Source organism: Neoarius graeffei, chromosome 1, assembly GCF_027579695.1.
Source record: "Neoarius graeffei isolate fNeoGra1 chromosome 1, fNeoGra1.pri, whole genome shotgun sequence".
NCBI lineage: Eukaryota > Metazoa > Chordata > Actinopteri > Siluriformes > Ariidae > Neoarius > Neoarius graeffei.
In genome coordinates this window covers 130,282,743-130,302,492 of record NC_083569.1, presented here as the reverse complement: position 1 = coordinate 130,302,492, position 19,750 = coordinate 130,282,743, and the positions used below count along the sequence as shown (strand labels likewise).

The 19,750-nt window shown below is 44.6% G+C and overlaps 1 protein-coding gene across 1 annotated transcript in view; it reads right to left on the bottom strand.

Moving 5' to 3' along the window:
- Positions 1-19,419, bottom strand: part of LOC132883693 (zinc finger protein 345-like) — a 74,383-nt gene extending 54,964 nt beyond the window's left edge. Inside the window, exon 1 of the mRNA XM_060917626.1 lies at positions 19,323-19,419. The gene's annotated coding sequence lies outside the window, so the exon portion shown is untranslated. The remainder of the gene's footprint in view (positions 1-19,322) is intronic.
- Between the last annotated feature and the right edge of the window lie 331 nt (positions 19,420-19,750).

Sequence of the window (19,750 nt, the reverse complement as noted above, 5' to 3'; positions counted from 1 at the left end):
CTCTGCGCTCCGGGACCTCCCACTTTACAAATTAAGCACTGCCTACAAATAAGTGTTCAAAACAAGAGGAACATGTATTTGTCTCTTAAATCCAGGCCGTTCCCTGTAATCTGTAACAACGGTTGGAGAAAGTAATGGCAAATAGTGAGTGCACAAACCATAGAAGGGAAACTGGACACAGCGCCAGGGCAGTGTGATGGTATGTTTACTTTTAGATTGTGTTAGCTGATCAATGAACACACTCGTCACTCGACGAGTTTCACGTCTTTACGACGGATACTTAAATGTGTGTTAGGTATTATTGTTGCAGTCTAAGCAGTCATTGTAGCAGCTAGATGAGCGAGAACCGAAAGGGTCTGTGCCATAAACCGTTATTTCTGTACAGTGTTGCTAATGTTTCGTTACTGTTATTTCTCCCTCTGCTCGCCCTGTAAATGCCCTACGTCGCTGGATAGCGAAGGTATTTTCTGTATCTCGCTCCTTTTTCTTGTATGTTCTCCGTTTGTCACCTTCCTCGCATTCAAACCAATTCGAGCCGAAGTCCGCTACATGTCCAAAATGGTGGTCTCGTTTACGAAGGTCACGCGACTGAAAAGGGTCTATAGACAAGAAAAGCTAACTAAAAAAAATAAAATGAATAAATAATAAAAAGTCCACCTAGTAAGGGTCAGGATGTAATTCCCGTGGTGTAGCAGCCACAGTCCCACCAAAACAAGTCCCACATCTCCAGCACCGCCACCAGCAACATCGCTCGAACACCACGCCATGGATCCACAAGGCGAGCAGAGAAGCTCCGCCACGCAGAGCGCTGGTGTGTCCCAAATCGCCTGCACAGCCGCCGCGACACCACTGAGCAACATCACTCGGAACATCACGCCAAGCGTTAAAGCGCAGAGCGCTGGACAACCATGATGTAAAATGAGCAACGAACTCACTGCAGTCCATAGCCGGGAGCGCAGGCCTCACCCACGGCGAACCAAGGCCTGGAGGGAAACCGACGCCCAAACTGGGTCCAGAGCTACACCACAATCGGCGGACAAAACACTCAAACAAACACAAAAAAGCGTAACTGTTGCACAATAATGCTACAAACAATCTGCGTGTGCACTGCAAAGTTACTTAGCTGCTGGCTAGCTGCAGCTTGTAGCTTCCAACGTTACTGTGTGTCAGTATGGCAGGGTTTCCCACAGACCAGGTAGCAGTTTGTGGTGCTCCACTGTGCCGAAGACGGAATCATGCGCGGTGGAGTCGGGTCATTGGGGTGTATGCAAAGTGTTTACAGCGGGCGGTGTTCAAACACACAGTATTCTTCTTCAGAGTCACCTACTGGGACTATTTTAAAGCTACAAGAAGCATTTGAGATTATTCAGTTCAATCTAAAATTCTTTCAAGTTCTTTAAGAGAAGACAGCTAAAACAATTTTTACCAGAACCCTGCCTGGTTTCATTCCTCGACCCAACTTTACATTACAGGGCAAGCCATTAGTTTGCTGGGCTTGATGTTGGTGGAAAACCTGTCTTTTTAAATTTAGGAAAATTACTCACCAAAATTGAAGGTTAGTTTTTACCTTAGTTTTTTGCCTTTTTGGTGGCAATCTTTCAATCATTCTTTAGTTGACATTCAAGCAATAAAGTGCAAAAAAACAAGCTGGAGGTTTTTATTTTAAATATTGAACTCAACACTTACCTCAACCAATACTAAAATGAAATAAATAGTATAATGTAACAACAAAATAATAATAAAATATAATAATTAGATGCAAGAAACCACTTAAGGTAACACCAAGGCAACTAACAATAATGAAAAAGCATTACCCTAATTGGTGTAAAGCCTGCATGCCCTATCAGAACATTTAATTCTGCGTGGCTTCCTGAAAAAAAACCTCAAGTGCCCTATCATAAGGGAAGTCATTGGGTTCGGGACCATTTATGGAGATTCGTAAGCAGGCTGCCAGGTGTTCCCCTTGGAGCCTATTCCTGGAGGTCTGTTTTAATCTATGGATAAAAAAGTACATTTTCTTCATCAAAGCACTAAAAATTTCCATTACATCAAAAAAAAAAAAATAAAAAAAAAAATATATCAGCTGGATAGTACAGTGGTAATGCTCACTGACTACAACGCAGGAGATCGGGGTTCGAATCCCGGTCGGGGCAAAACATCATCCAGTAAGGGTCCTTAGGCAAAAACCCCTCATGATATATCAGCCTACCTCAGGAATGAGTGAAAACATAACCGATAGAGTCATACCGGCTCAGACGTCGCCCGGGTCAACAAGGTCTGCGTCAGTTGCTAGGGAACCAGGGCAAACTGATGAGAAATGGGCTACTGGAACAAGACATCGATGGACGAGGACAGAAAATACGGATTTGCTGGAATGCTACTATACAAGCAATCCCAGAGAGAGGGGATACATGCAGAGAATGTGGGACCATTGGATACTTCGAAACCCACAATCAAGGCTAACAAAGAAACAGCTATTAGCCCAGTGTTCCAACATCCATAATCGAAATCTGCTATCACAACTAGAGATTAATGAAATACAACAACGATGCTACGGCAAGGGGGAGCCAGGAAGGCAGGTCAGCGGGGAGATGTCATCATCCCCACAACCAGAGATTGGGTACCAAGCCCCAACAGCTAACAGCCTCAACACAAGAGCTGCTGACCTGAGAAGGAAGATCGTGACCCAACTGGAAACCTGGAGCCCCCGACGAATACTGAAGCTGAGTTGCCAAGTACCTTCAGATGATCTACTAGTAGATGTGAATGCTGCTCTGAAGACAATCTCCACAAGAACCATCACTGAGACCAACAAGCTGATACACAGTACAGCAACAGTAATCATGGAGATGCTTGGACACAAGGTGGGCTCGGGACATAAACAGTATCCACCATGGAAGAGACGATTAGAGGCCAAGATAAAGGCAGCAAGGAGAGAAGTTAGCCAGCTAGCTGAACTACAGAAAGGGAACATGGTGAATAAAGGGGCGCCCAGGAAGTACAACTCACTCTCCATACCAGAGGCACTCGAAACTGCCAAACAGCAACTAACAGCTCTGGCCACCCGGTTGAGGAGATACACTAAGGAAGGAGAGGCCAGGAGAATAAACAAGCTGTTCTCCACTGAACCAGCCAAGGTGTACTCTCAATGGCAGGGGAACAACAACCGATCAGACCCACCAAGAGCTGAGGTGGAAAAATACTGGAAAGACATATGGGAAAGAAAGGCATCACACAACACCGATGCCCAATGGTTAGTGGACCTAAGAGCTGACCACAGCAACCTCCCAGAACAAGAACCAGTAACCATCTCAATGGCAGACGTCCAAGAAAGAGTGTCAAAGATGAAGAGCTGGACAGCACCAGGCCCCGATATGATCCATACGTACTGGCTGAAGAAGCTAACTGCACTCCATGAACGCCTAGCAGCACAGATGAACCAGCTGCTGAGGGATGGAACCCACCCAGAATGGCTAACCCAAGGCAGGACAGTCCTAATCATGAAGGACCCCCAGAAGGGACCCATCCCATCCAACTACCGGCCAATTACCTGTCTCTGCACAACATGGAAGGCCCTGTCAGGCATCATTGCGGCAAAAATGAGTAAGCATGTGGCTCAATACATGAGCGAGGCACAGAAAGGAATTGGCAGTAACACCAGAGGAGCCAAGCACCAGCTACTGGCCGATAGAACAGTCGCCCGAGACTGTAAGAAGAGACAGACCAACCTGTGCACTGCCTGGATTGACTACAAGAAAGCCTACGACTCAATGCCACACACATGGATACTGGAATGTCTGGAACTGTATAAGATCAACAGGAACCTAAGGACCTTCATACAGAACTCAATGGAAATGTGGAAGACAACCCTAGAGGCCAACTCAAAACCCATTGCCCAAGTCAACATCAAGTGCGGCATATACCAAGGAGATGCGCTATCACCACTGCTGTTCTGCATAGGCCTGAACCCCCTCAGTCAGATCATCACGAAGAGCGGCTACGGGTACCGATTCCGTAGTGGGGCAACAATCAGCCACCTGCTCTACATGGATGACATCAAGCTGTATGCCAGGAACGAGCGAGAAATAGACTCGCTGATCCACACCACCCGGATCTACAGCGATGACATAGGGATGTCATTCGGATTGGACAAGTGTGGCCGGATGGTCTCAAAGAGAGGCAAGATGATCCGGACTGAAGGGATTGACCTACCAGAGGGCAACATAGGTGATATCCAAGACAGCTACAAGTACCTTGGCATCCCACAGGCTAATGGAAACCATGAAGAGGCCACAAGGAAGTCAACCACAGCCAAATACCTCCAGAGAGTAAGGCAGGTCCTGAAAAGTCAGCTGAATGGTAAGAACAAGGTCCGAGCCATCAACATGTACGCACTACCAGTCATCAGATACCCCGCTGGTATCATAAACTGGCCAAAGGAGGAGATAGAAGCCACAGATATCAAGACTAGAAAGCTCCTCACCATGCATGGAGGGTTCCACCCCAAGTCCAGCACCCTGAGACTATACACTAAGCGGAAAGAGGGAGGCCGAGGGCTAGTGAGCGTCAAGACCACGGTCCAGGATGAAACATCGAAAATCCAAGAATACATCAGAAAGATGGCCCCAAAGGATGAACTGCTAAGTGAATGTCTCAGGCAGCAGAACCCTGATGAGAGTGCAGAGGAGGAGGAGGAACAGACAACCTGGAGAGACAAACCCCTACATGGCATGTACCACCGTCAGATAGAGGAAGTGGCTGATATCAAGAAATCCTACCAGTGGCTGGATAATGCAGGACTGACAGACAGCACAGAGGCACTAATCATGGCAGCACAAGAACAGGCCATAAGCACAAGAGCCATAGAGGCCAGGATCTACCAGAGTAGATCAGACCCAAGATGCAGACTGTGCAAAGAAGCCCCTGAAACAGTCCAGCACATAGTAGCAGGGTGTAAGATGGTAGCTGGATCAGCGTACATGGAGAGGCACAACCAAGTGGCTGGGATAGTATACAGGAACATCTGCAACCAGTATGGAATAGAAATACCCAAGTCCCAATGGGCCATACCACAGAAGGTGGCTGAGAACAACAGGGCCAAGATTCTGTGGGACTTCAGCTTCCAGACCGACAAACAGATCCTGGCTAACCAACCGGACATAGTGGTGGTGGACAAAGAGCAGAAGAGGGTGGTGGTGATAGATGTGGCGATCCCAGCTGACGCCAACATCAGGAAGAAGGAACATGAGAAACTTGAAGTATCAAGGGTTGAAAGAGCAGCTGGAACGGATGTGGAAGGTCAAGGGTTGCGGGGTCCCCGTGGTAGTGGGGGCACTTGGGGCAGTAACCCCCAAACTGGGAGAGTGGCTCCAGCAAATCCCAGGAACAACATCTGAAGCCTCAGTCCAGAAGAGCGCAGTCCTAGGAACATTGAAGATACTGCGCAGAACCCTCAAACTCCCAAGACTCTGGTAGAGGACCCGAGCTTGAGGATGACATGGATACCACCCCCCCCCCCCGCCGGGGGTGAGAAGGAGATATAGATTTTATTTATATAAAAAAAAAAAAAATCTCCTTCTCACCCCCGGCGGGGGGGGGGGGGGGGGGTGGTATCCATGTCATCCTCAAGCTCGGGTCCTCTACCAGAGGCCTGGGAGTTTGAGGGTTCTGCGCAGTATCTTCGATGTTCCTAGGACTGCGCTCTTCTGGACTGAGGCTTCAGATGTTGTTCCTGGGATTTGCTGGAGCCACTCTCCCAGTTTGGGGGTTACTGCCCCAAGTGCCCCCACTACCACGGGGACCACGCAACCCTTGACCTTCCACATCCGTTCCAGCTGCTCTTTCAACCCTTGATACTTCTCAAGTTTCTCATGTTCCTTCTTCCTGATGTTGGCGTCAGCTGGGATCGCCACATCTATCACCACCACCCTCTTCTGCTCTTTGTCCACCACCACTATGTCCGGTTGGTTAGCCAGGATCTGTTTGTCAGTCTGGAAGCTGAAGTCCCACAGAATCTTGGCCCTGTTGTTCTCAGCCACCTTCTGTGGTATGGCCCATTGGGACTTGGGTATTTCTATTCCATACTGGTTGCAGATGTTCCTGTATACTATCCCAGCCACTTGGTTGTGCCTCTCCATGTACGCTGATCCAGCTAGCATCTTACACCCTGCTACTATGTGCTGGACTGTTTCAGGGGCTTCTTTGCACAGTCTGCATCTTGGGTCTGATCTACTCTGGTAGATCCTGGCCTCTATGGCTCTTGTGCTTATGGCCTGTTCTTGTGCTGCCATGATTAGTGCCTCTGTGCTGTCTGTCAGTCCTGCATTATCCAGCCACTGGTAGGATTTCTTGATGTCAGCCACTTCCTCTATCTGACGGTGGTACATGCCATGTAGGGGTTTGTCTCTCCAGGTTGTCTGTTCCTCCTCCTCCTCTGCACTCTCATCAGGGTTCTGCTGCCTGAGACATTCACTTAGCAGTTCATCCTTTGGGGCCATCTTTCTGATGTATTCTCGGATTTTCGATGTTTCATCCTGGACCGTGGTCTTGACGCTCACTAGCCCTCGGCCTCCCTCTTTCCGCTTAGTGTATAGTCTCAGGGTGCTGGACTTGGGGTGGAACCCTCCATGCATGGTGAGGAGCTTTCTAGTCTTGATATCTGTGGCTTCTATCTCCTCCTTTGGCCAGTTTATGATACCAGCGGGGTATCTGATGACTGGTAGTGCGTACATGTTGATGGCTCGGACCTTGTTTTTACCATTCAGCTGACTTTTCAGGACCTGCCTTACTCTCTGGAGGTATTTGGCTGTGGTTGACTTCCTTGTGGCTTCTTCATGGTTTCCATTAGCCTGTGGGATGCCAAGGTACTTGTAGCTGTCTTGGATATCACCTATGTTGCCCTCTGGTAGGTCAATCCCTTCAGTCCGGATCATCTTGCCTCTCTTTGAGACCATCCGGCCACACTTGTCCAATCCGAATGACATCCCTATGTCATCGCTGTAGATCCAGGTGGTGTGGATCAGCGAGTCTATTTCTCGCTCATTCCTGGCATACAGCTTGATGTCATCCATGTAGAGCAGGTGGCTGATTGTTGCCCCACTACGGAATCGGTACCCGTAGCCGCTCTTCGTGATGATCTGACTGAGGGGGTTCAGGCCTATGCAGAACAGCAGTGGTGATAGCGCATCTCCTTGGTATATGCCGCACTTGATGTTGACTTGGGCAATGGGTTTTGAGTTGGCCTCTAGGGTTGTCTTCCACATTTCCATTGAGTTCTGTATGAAGGTCCTTAGGTTCCTGTTGATCTTATACAGTTCCAGACATTCCAGTATCCATGTGTGTGGCATTGAGTCGTAGGCTTTCTTGTAGTCAATCCAGGCAGTGCACAGGTTGGTCTGTCTCTTCTTACAGTCTCGGGCGACTGTTCTATCGGCCAGTAGCTGGTGCTTGGCTCCTCTGGTGTTACTGCCAATTCCTTTCTGTGCCTCGCTCATGTATTGAGCCACATGCTTACTCATTTTTGCCGCAATGATGCCTGACAGGGCCTTCCATGTTGTGCAGAGACAGGTAATTGGCCGGTAGTTGGATGGGATGGGTCCCTTCTGGGGGTCCTTCATGATTAGGACTGTCCTGCCTTGGGTTAGCCATTCTGGGTGGGTTCCATCCCTCAGCAGCTGGTTCATCTGTGCTGCTAGGCGTTCATGGAGTGCAGTTAGCTTCTTCAGCCAGTACGTATGGATCATATCGGGGCCTGGTGCTGTCCAGCTCTTCATCTTTGACACTCTTTCTTGGACGTCTGCCATTGAGATGGTTACTGGTTCTTGTTCTGGGAGGTTGCTGTGGTCAGCTCTTAGGTCCACTAACCATTGGGCATCGGTGTTGTGTGATGCCTTTCTTTCCCATATGTCTCTCCAGTATTTTTCCACCTCAGCTCTTGGTGGGTCTGACCGGTTGTTGTTCCCCTGCCATTGAGCGTACACCTTGGCTGGTTCAGTGGAGAACAGCTTGTTTATTCTCCTGGCCTCTCCTTCCTTGGTGTATCTCCTCAACCGGGTGGCCAGAGCTGTTAGTCGCTGTTTGGCAGTTTCGAGTGCCTCTGGTATGGAGAGTGAGTTGTACTTCCTGGGTGCCCCTTTATTCACCATGTTCCCTTTCTGTAGTTCAGCTAGCTGGCTAACTTCTCTCCTTGCTGCCTTTATCTTGGCCTCTAATCGTCTCTTCCATGGTGGATACTGTTTGTTATGTCCCGAGCCCACCTTGTGTCCAAGCATCTCCATGATTACTGTTGCTGTACTGTGTATCAGCTTGTTGGTCTCAGTGATGGTTCTTGTGGAGATTGTCTTCAGAGCAGCATTCACATCTACTAGTAGATCTTCTGAAGGTACTTGGCAACTCAGCTTCGGTATTCGTCGGGGGCTCCAGGTTTCCAGTTGGGTCACGATCTTCCTTCTCAGGTCAGCAGCTCTTGTGTTGAGGCTGTTAGCTGTTGGGGCTTGGTACCCAATCTCTGGTTGTGGGGATGATGACATCTCCCCGCTGACCTGTCTTCCTGGCTCCCCCTTGCCGTAGCATCGTTGTTGTATTTCATTAATCTCTAGTTGTGATAGCAGATTTCGATTATGGATGTTGGAACACTGGGCTAATAGCTGTTTCTTTGTTAGCCTTGATTGTGGGTTTCGAAGTATCCAATGGTCCCACATTCTCTGCATGTATCCCCTCTCTCTGGGATTGCTTGTATAGTAGCATTCCAGCAAATCCGTATTTTCTGTCCTCGTCCATCGATGTCTTGTTCCAGTAGCCCATTTCTCATCAGTTTGCCCTGGTTCCCTAGCAACTGACGCAGACCTTGTTGACCCGGGCGACGTCTGAGCCGGTATGACTCTATCAGTTATGTCTTCACTCATTCCTGAGGTAGGCTGATATATCATGAGGGGTTTTGCCTAAGGACCCTTACTGGATGATGTTTTGCCCCGACCGGGATTCGAACCCCGATCTCCTGCGTCGTAGTCAGTGAGCATTACCACTGTACTATCCAGCTGATTATATATATATATATATATATATATATATATATATATATACACACACACACACACACAAAAGGAATACTGAATTTTTATGTGCTTACCCTATTCATAGCTGAGAAATCCAGTGCAGTGATGGTTTATCTACTTCGCCAATAAAGAGGTTTCTTAAAACATTCAGATTTTATGCTTCAGATAGCATCAACTAGGCATCCCCGCGAGTATAACATTTTATTTAAACTAGTGGGAAAGCCTTATTTATTGTGAATGTCAAGCCATTATTAATAACTTGCATGAATGCTGAAGCGGGATAAACAGGATAATGCAATAAGGCCGGTTCCTCGCGTCAAGCTGCTACTGTATGCATCAAAATTGGTTTATAGCCTGACTCAGGGATGTCTGTTTCATGTTTTCACTCTTGACCTCGTCATCAAAAGGGTCTTACTGTTTCTAATACTGTTGTTGACCTGGCCTTATCCGATCATTTCTGTGTTTTCTTTGATGTTTCTATGTCTCCTCACATTCAGAACAGCTCAACGACTATAGGTAGGAGAGTCATAAAAGACAACACATGTGCTCTCTTTGAGCAAGCTCTCTCTCAGAACTCAACCAAAATGTCCGACTCTGTAGATGATTTACTGGAATTTTTTAATTTAAATATGACCCAAATTATGGATGATATTGCTCCATTCAAAATCAAGAGAGTCAAATGATAAGCAGAAAGCACCATGGAAGCAGTACCCGGCTGTTAAACTGCTCAAGAGAGAATGTAGAAAGACTGAAAGAAAATGGCGCAAATCTAAACTTCACATCCATTATCAAACCCATAAAGAGATGCTTTGTAATTATTATAATTATGAAATTTGTAAAGCAAGACAGTCTTTCTTCTCCAACATTATCAGCAGGAATATGAACAATGCCCGTGTGCTATTTTCAGCAGTAGAGAAGCTAACTAATCCCCCACCACAATTAGCACCTGAACTTCTCTCAGTTAATAAATGCAATGAGTTTGCATCCTTCTTCAAAGGTAAAAATTGATAAAATACGGCAGAATATTGCTCATATCTCAGTTGCAAAAAATTGAAAAACTGCAATCACCAATGACACAGATAGATAACTTCAACACTGTCAGAATTTTGTTCAATTATGAGACTCTTGGGGGGGGAAAAAAAAAAAAAAAAACCTGTACAAAATCTCAGTTCCTCAACATCTGAATTGGACATTCTACCCACCAACTTTAAGTCTGTTCTTCATCTTATTACAGATGTGCTTCAAATTATAAATACATCCCTAGAGACTGGCGTTGTTCCTGTGTCCCTGAAAAAAGCTGTTGTAAAGCCCCTACTTAAAAAGAATAATCTGGATCCTTCAGTGTTAAATAATTACAGGCCAATATCAAATTTACCATTCATCGGGAAAATCCTGGAAAAAATTGTCTTCAATCAATTAACTGCCTTCTTGATAGCAAACAGCCGTTTTGATAATTTTCAGTCAGGATTTCGTGCCAATCATAGCACTGAAACAGTGCTGATTAAAGTTATAAATGACATACGTCTTAATACTGATGCAGGCAAAACACCGGTCCTGGTATTACTGGACCTCAGTGCAGCTTTTGATACTGTTGATCACAACATACTGCTATATCGACTTGAACACTGGGTTGGATTGACTGGTAAAAGTTATCAATTGGTTACCCTGGGAAATTGTTCCTCAACGTCAATGTCCTTGACCTGTGGTGTCCCCCAGGGGTCGATTCTTGGACCATTACTTTTCAACCTTTATATGCTCCCACTTGGGCAAATTATCAATAAAAATTCAATTTTGTATCACTGCTATGCAGATGACACCCAAATTTATTTTGCTCTATCACCTAATGATTATGCCCCCCTTGAATGTCTCTACCAGTGTATCGATCAAATCAATAGCTGGATGTCACAACATTTTCTTCAGCTGAACACAGATAAAACAGAAGTAATTCTATTTGGAAAAAATGATGAAAGACTCAGGATTACCACTATTCTTGAAACAAAAGGGATTAAAACTAAAGAAATGGTTAAAAATCTTGGTGTTTTCATTGACAGCGAGCTAAACTTTGACAGTCACATGAAAGCAATCACTAAAACGGCATTTTATCACCTAAAAAACATTTCCAAACTAAGAGGACTTGTGTCAAAAAATGATCTGGAAAAACTTATCCATGCCTTCATCTCTAGTAGGGTTGATTACTGCAATGGCCTTTTCACAGGCCTGCCAAAAAAGACCATCAAACGACTTCAGCTGGTTCAAAATGCAGCGGCGAGGGTTCTCACACGAACAAAAAGAACAGAGCACATTACTCCAATTCTAAGGTCCCTTCACTGGCTTCCAGTAAGCTACAGAATTGACTTTAAAGCATTGATGCTGGTGTACAAATCTCTAAATGGTACAGGGCCCAATTCCCTCTCTGATATGTTGCAGCGGCCTAACCCAATCAGATCTACCAGATCGCAGCAGAAAAATTTACTATTAAAACCAGTTGTTAAAACAAAGTGTGGTGAAGCAGCTTTTAGCTACTATGCAGTGCAGCTATGGAACCAACTGCCAGAGGACATTAAAAATGCTCCTGCTGTTGGCAGCTTCAAATCTAGGTTAAAGACCAAGCTGTTTTCAGATGCTTTCTGTTAAGTAATTAATAGTCTTTTTTTTTTTTTTATAATTTTTACTTTCTCTGCATGTTTTAAATTTACTTTAATTTTAACTTTATTCTATTTTATTCTTTATTCTATTCTGCTGGTTTCTTTTTTCTCCTCCTATTTCTACTTTATTTTATTTCGACTATTGTTTCTTATTATTTTCTTTTAATTCTTTTAATTGGTTTTAGAATAAAAATAAAATTATGTAATTTTATTTCTCTATTGTTTACTGTTTTTGTTTTTACTTCTGTAAAGCACATTGAACTGCCATTGTGTATGAAATGTGCTATATAAATAAACTTGCCTTGCAAGCCAAGAAGGCTATGATAAAGCTCATCACGAGCACGACATAGGCTACCTTTTAAAATAAGGGGTCGGAAGGTGAAATCGGGAAGGCTGCATTATTCAGGGATGAGAATGAAAAATATTCAAGTCTGAAAAAGCTAGGGGTTTGGGGGCTGCAGGCACCCAGGGGCAGGGAGCTAATGATTTTTGACTTTTTTTTTTTTTTTTTTACCCCAAAACCATTAATTTTATCAGCAAAAAGTTGCAATGTATTTGGAAATAAATTCCCCTTCTTGGTGGACTACCAGGTGAAAATGATTAATATGGTACAAGAGACTTTTTAATCAATTCACATTTGATGATTAAAAAAAAAAAAAATCAATGCACCTTTTAATATAAACGAGCTCTACAGTATTACATTTCTGCATTTTTGCTATTCATGTCTTTGAATACCCTAATCCTTTAAAATGAAGTGCAAACCAGAAAAAAGTTCTACCATATAATTCTCTTAGGCTACGTTTACATTACGTCGAATCAGCGGATCATCAGATTAACGTTCTTAAAACGACTCGCGTATACACAAACCGTTAGCCGTGCACTCAGCAACGCCAATACACGGATACACTAATCACATGACTTTAGACGGCACGTAACATGATCCCAGTGCATTTCAGACGGCGCGTAACATGATCACAGTGTATTTAGGGCATGCGCAAGGCTCACCACCTGCAAGTAGAAGGATGGCAAGCCTAAAGACCTTTTTTTCATGGACGGACGACGAGGTCCAATTGTTACTAAACGTAACATTGGATTATAAAACGGTGTCGGGTCAGGGTGTGGACTGGGAAAGTGTCCAAACAAAATATGGGGACATACTGGGCCGTTTTTTGGACCACTACCCCTTGCCAGAGGATGCCCGCGCAAGTGGGAAAGACTTCCCTCACGCGAAGGAGGAGATCTCAAAAGGTAAACATTTGAAATATGTCTTTGTTTAAAATTGAAGTAAATATGTCGTTGTAAAAAAATGAAGTATGCCAGTCTGTTATCGGCGGTACTGGTACTACAATGACGCCTTTTTTACACCGTGTATGGCCTTCGTGTTTATACTAGAAGGATCACGTGTTCAGTGCACTCTTCACCTCGCAGAACGGCAATGTTGTCGTGCTATGGTACATAGCTGTTCATTGTTTACGCTGTTGTCCTTCAAAAAATAAATGAGAAGTCCTCAAATCATTGTTAATGCTGTAGTGATTAAATATAGATGCTCTATTGTAGTGATGTGTCGGTCGCGAACGATCCGGTTCAAAGAGTCGGCTCTTTGAAGTGAACGACGGGAGCCGGCTCTTCGGTGGGAGCAGAGTTGGGGAGCCGAATTAGTTTTTGTCCTTAACTAGTTAATTGCAGCAATTAAATCAAAAATAAAATCTCGGGAGCCGTTTGGGAGCCGAAAGAGCCGGCTCCTTATAGTAAGAAGAGCCAAGAGCCGGCTCCCGAAAAAGAGCCAAAATTCCCCATCACTACTCTATTGTATATGAGATTGCTTGAGGAGTTTAACCAGAGACGGTAAAAAGGCAGAGCATTTCGTTTATAAGCTACTAAAGGGAGTCTAGTGACCTCCAGTGGATATTTTTTAAATAGTAGTCCAAAGAGAAGATTCTGCAAAACAAATTTTTTAATCCATATAGGTGTTAACGTAGTCAAATGGGTAAAAATAAATCCATTTGCAAAATCTCCCCTTTGGACGGCGTTTTCAAATATATCTGGTTGAGCGCGCCAAAACTCCGTAGATGATGTGTAAGCGAAAATGCCCAAATGTACAGTCCCCTCCAAAAGAACAACTAGGCAAATTATCTTGTTTTTGTCGTTCACTGAAGACATTTGGGTTCAAGACCAAAAGAAGATAATGAGACAGTAGTTCAGAATGTCAGCTTTTATTTCCTGGTATTTACATCTAGAAATGTTAACCAATCTTGGACTTGATCACTGTTTGTATTACACTGCAGCATTTTAGGTGAGCAAAAGTATTGGGTTATGGGTGTTTCATGTTGACCAGTTGTTGAGTGTAAGGTTGACTTTTCAAATTTAAAATAGTCTGCATGACTTTCCTACTTCTTGGCCTTCTTTAATGTCATGTTTTTTTATCCTCTGACAAGAGATGCAGAGTCGTTATGGGTTTAAACCCAGGCCAAAAGGTTGGTAAGTCATGCAGACTACTTAATATTTGAAAAAAAATCAACCTTAAACTCAACAAAACTGGTCAACATGAAACACCCATTACACACGTTCCAACACTTTCGCTCACCTAAAAAAAATGCTGTAGTGTAATACAATCTGTGCAGAATTATTCACTCAGAACATTTTGTTATATTTCAGATGTTGATGTTTTGTGTTTTGTCCTGTATTCTCAGCTCAAGTGACATCGAAGCTTAAGGCCATACGCGCGAAGTACAGACGGGCTGTGGATGCTGGGCGGAGGAGTGGTTGCGGCCGAGTGGTTCTCCTCTTCTTTGAATTGTGTGAGGCCATTTGGGGGGGGAAATCGGCTGGCACCTACTCCCTTCCTGGAGAAATAGAGACAGCAGACCTTCGTGCGGACCGACCTTCTGAGGCAACAAGCTCCACATCAAGCTCCACGACAGAAGGTGGCACTGACTGTGACGAGGATGAGGTGGGTAGCCAGGTGCTGAGTGGGCAGACGGTTGCGAGGCGTCGCACTCAACTGGCCACAATGATGGAGTCGCACCGCACAGACCGGCTGAAGAGGAAGATATCGCCACTTGTCATTGCTCAGGAGGAACTGGAGCTAAAGCGGCGAATGTTCCAGCGGCTGGAGGAGACTGACCGCGAGTTCATCAGCGCCATGAACCGCATGGCCACATCAGTTGAAATGCTGGTGCAGCACATGGTCAGTGGCTCCAGCCACAGGAGGCTTCATTCACCACAGCACAGCACACCACACCATGCCTCCTTACATTACAGCACACCACGCCACGGAACCTCATACTACAGTGACACACAGGACGGCATGCCATATCCCAGTTATGGGCATCTGTAAATTTTGTTAATTTTATTATATATAACTTAATTTTATTGAGTGAAAACCATGTACCACTTATACCATTTTACTGCATGTTTATACCCATGTTTAATTTTTTTTTTTACTTTTTTTGCACCTTTTAAGACGTGTTGTACTCGTGTGGGCATTTTTTCTGCCTTGTATCATCTTTTTGTTTTTCATTTAAGAGTATAAAATTATGAATATAATGCTTTGCCTTGTCATTCTTAATGTTGTTCATGGTAAGATGCAAATGCTGCCCATTGTGTAGTTATGATTTATCACAGAGGATTTGCAAGGGTCCGCACACCTCGAGAGTCTTTGTTTGCAGGTGCAGCTTTTCACAGTTTCATAGCTTTCAGTGCAGAGGAAGAGCGCAACACTGCTGTTTTACGTATCACCACTTTATTTTTTAGCTTGCTGACGTTTCGGCGTCAAGCCTTCATCAGAGGCTTGACGCCGAAACGTCAGCAAGCTACAAAATAAAGTGGTGATACGTAAAGCAGCAGTGTTGCGCTCTTCCTCTGCACTAAAAGCTATATCACAGAGAATTGACATTGGGCTAAATGACAATGTAACATGTATGATTGGGGTTACTCAGATATTACTGAAAGCAGTTTGATATGGTTTCTTCACTACAACCTTCTAGAAAGTTAACACGTGTGCCTAGCGCACACATTTTGTGCAGGTGTTAATATTAGTGTAACTTCATTTATGGTTATTCACATTGACACCACTCAAAGTAAGTACTCACCAACATGTTGAAGGCTGCTGAATATATTGACAGGACAAAGATGTTAAAGAGTAGTTTATTAAATGTCAGTAACTAATGAACACAACTAATGAACTATGAGTGATAACTAGTGATGAGTGATAACTAATGAACACATGATATGGAATGACAGTTTGAACACACAAAAAATCAAAATCGTGCAGAGTTCTCCGACCATCGCTGTAGTCGATGACAACTAACCAAGCCTATCATGAATGGAACCTTGAAATGGTACTCAAGGATCCAAAAACATCGTGACAACACGCCTCACACGCCTTCCTTCAGCTTCGTGTGTTTTGTCCACTGCAGCTGGTGGCTGAAACTCTTGGTCATATTGCGTAGCAGCAGTCACACTACTCTCTGGCAGAGGTTCCTTCTGCAGTTCACAATAGTTATGCAGTACAAAGCAAGCATATATCACATAGTAAAGGTCATCCAGGTTTATATCCATAGGCCTCCTCAGAGCTGCAAACCGTGCCTTCAGGCGCCCAAACGCACATTCTATCACCATACGTGCCTTGCACAGCGTTAGTCCATAATACTGTTCTTGAGGAGTGGCTCCGCCATTGGGGTATTCCTTCATTAGGAAAGGCAGCAGGGGATAAGCTGGATCACCAAGGATGAACGCAGGAACCGCATCCTCGCCCTCCACCAACTCTTTTGGGCAGGGTGGTATTGTCCCATCTCTCAGTTCACTGCACAACACAGAGTTCGTGAAGATGCGTGCGTCGTGGACACTGCCTGGCCATTTCACCAAGACGTCCATAAAACAGTAGTTGTAGTCGCACAGTGCTTGTACGTTCAGAGAATGTTTCCCCTTTCTGTTTACAAACCCTGTGGAATCAGTACTGGGTCGTTTCACTTCGATGTGCGTGCAATCGATTGCCCCCAGGCATTGTGGCATACCGTGACTGCTGTAGAAGTTGTCTACGAGCCGTTGTACCTCAGGTTCCGTCTTTGGTGTGGCGATGTACTCATGACCCAAGGTGGTGCATATTGCCTTACACACTTGACGAATGATGACAGAGACAGTTGACCGGGAAAGTCCAAAAGCATTGGCAGTTTTACGAAGTCACCCCTCATCGCACAAGTAGTACAAGGTGCATGCAACCCTGGCGAGAAGGTCGATGGGCCGTCTCATTCTCGTAGTGGTCCCTTCCAGCTGTAGATGTAGTCGCTCCGACAGGTGTATCAGTGCTGATCTGGACATTCAGAAGTTCTCATACCATTCTTCGGCGACAACAACTTGGTCCACGAAGTTGTCCCAACAAGCGCTGCTTCTTCCCGGTCTAACCCAAAACCGGCGCTCCATGTACGGCTTCCGTTGCCGCAGTTGCAGGGTATTCACATCGCAGAAGGCTTGCAGAATCTCGCGCCTCCTCGCCAAGTACTTCTGGGCAAACTGTACTGCCAGCTGTAGGACAGAGAGCAGGTTCTGAAGATTCAGAATGCGAGCCTCGTTGTCCATGTTGTTTTCCATGCTGTATTTCCGTCAACAAATAGCAGGAAGTGAAGTCCGCGAGTCGCGTCACATGACCCACGTGGGATGACCAACGCCAGCGAATCAGGAAGGTGGATGTCACAGTGACGTTGTCCAATGAGACGCCAGCTAGAGCTCAGCACAGCGTATCTGCGTATTCTGAATGTTTACACAGCACCGGAGCTGACACGATCTGGATTGAATACGTGGACGCTGGCGGATTCCCATTTCCAGGCGGTTTAATGTAAACGGACAGTGCATCCACGAAGAAAACGAGACAGATACGGTCTAATGTAAACGTAGCCTTAAGCTTTCTTCTGATGTTATCATGGTAGCAGGAGGTCTTGCATACTAAGCAGGCAATATTCAACATCACTCACCACTTCCCTTGTGTACTAACGAGGTTTTATCTGGACAGGATGTTGTGTAATGTAATACAGATACCATATGGTCAATTTGAAGATCAAGATGTGATTCTGAATTAAAGAACAGGCATGTACAATGGGCATTACATATTGGAATTTTTTTTTTTAAATAAAAAACTAAGTTCATCTCGGCCTAAAAAATTTGGGCAGACGCTCCCGCTAGGCACATGCCAGCAATTCCGTCCCCCTATGAAATGAGCAACAAGTAGGAGAGTTATACACGGTATCATACCTAAAATTTTGTTAGAAATATAGATGATACTATGATTCTCCCCAACATGATACATTAGATAAGCTAACCCCATTTATAAAAAGATACACACTTGTATATGACGTGTATTTGATAAATGTGATATATATACACGATGTATATTCATACATTGTTACTTTACGGAAATCTTCAGTAAGTTTGGTCTTTTCATGCCAGCCTGTTGTAGACCTAAATATAATGCACATGAACTGACACTCCTCACCTCAACATGTCCTTTACAATCATTTAAGCCACCATGGGCAATGCTGAAACCACTGCTGCAAACAGTACATCGCGTGAAACTCATTATTGTTGACCCTTATTAGACAGGGAGATTCTTTTGTGTAATCTGAGGTGAAGTGGGTTTTGTATTTTCGTTTTTGGGGCGCGCGCTCTCTTTCTGCCATGCCGATCCTGTAGGCTGCACTGACTCAAAGGTGGGGTACGAGATTTTGGAATAACGGTTCCCACAAGCCATATTTTGAAAAGAAACACGCCCGCCCTCGCCATGCTCCCACCCCCCGCGTCTCCACCCCTCCTCCCCCTTATAAAGCGAGAGAGCTTGTAATCCAAATGCCAAGTTTTTTCAGAGGCGGACCAATTCGCCTCAAATGGCTTGATTAAAACTGAATTTTTCTGGTATTGTGCAAGGTAAAAAAAAAAAAGCTGCACAAAATGTGACAGATATTTGACAAAAGATTAATATAAGATAGGAGAATTACATTGATCTTGCTCCTGGCCTTTAGCCCTGAGTTAAAGTAAGAGGTTTCATTGCTGCCAGAGCCAATTGTTAGACACAGTTCTCTCTCTCCAGGGATCAGAGGCTTCGAGCTCAACACCATACGATTCTTCCAACAACAAGACCTCCCGGTTCGGGAAACCATGCCTAAAACAGTCCCCTATGATTTCATCCATTTTCAGTGTGTAAAGCTTTCTGCTCAACACACTGCAGAAGGGGTGATTCTGCCTGATTAGCTTAATAATAATAATAATAATAATAATAATAATAATAATAATAATAATAATAATAATTAAAAAAATAAATAAAAACCTAGAGAGAAAAAAAGTCTGCGAGAAATCAAGTTGAAATTTTGAGAAATAAAAAGTTGGAATTGCGAGGACGTCACAATTTAGAGAAAGAGAAAAAAAACAACCCGTGACGGAAATGAACTTGAAATGAAGCTTTAAATACTTTCAATATACAACTAAACAGGTTAGCCAAACTACAACTCTCTCCTGAGTGGATAAATAGTGCACTATCTAGGGTGCACACGGCATTATTTCATACTGAACGGAGTTCATAAAACAGTAAAGTGGAGATATATTTGGGATTCGACCACACACCTTCAGTTTAACTTACCTCAGGGTTTTAAATCCTCAGAGCCAGACACAATAACGTGTTTTTATTTTTATAACTCGAGGGGCTAAAGCGGCTCAGGCGAGCAGCGGCTTTTTCTTCTCCAGCGTTTTCTGGTGGTTGGAGAAGCAGCTACTAGACGCGTTACCGCCACCACCTGGACTGGAGGACGCTTATCCCAACCTCCTTCTTCCTCCTTTTTAATGGCGGTTGGCAAACAACTTTTGGAAGCATTACCGCCACCTACCGAAATGGAGTGTGAGTCTGGATATCTAAATAATACTTAAATAGCCTAGTGTGGTTCTCCAGCTCCACCTCAGAGGAGAGGAAAGATCTGCAGTGGATCATCAGGACTGCATCTAAAATCATTGGTACCCCTCTCCAATCCCTGGATCTACTCTGCCAGGCTGAGAAAAAGAGCCACAAAGATT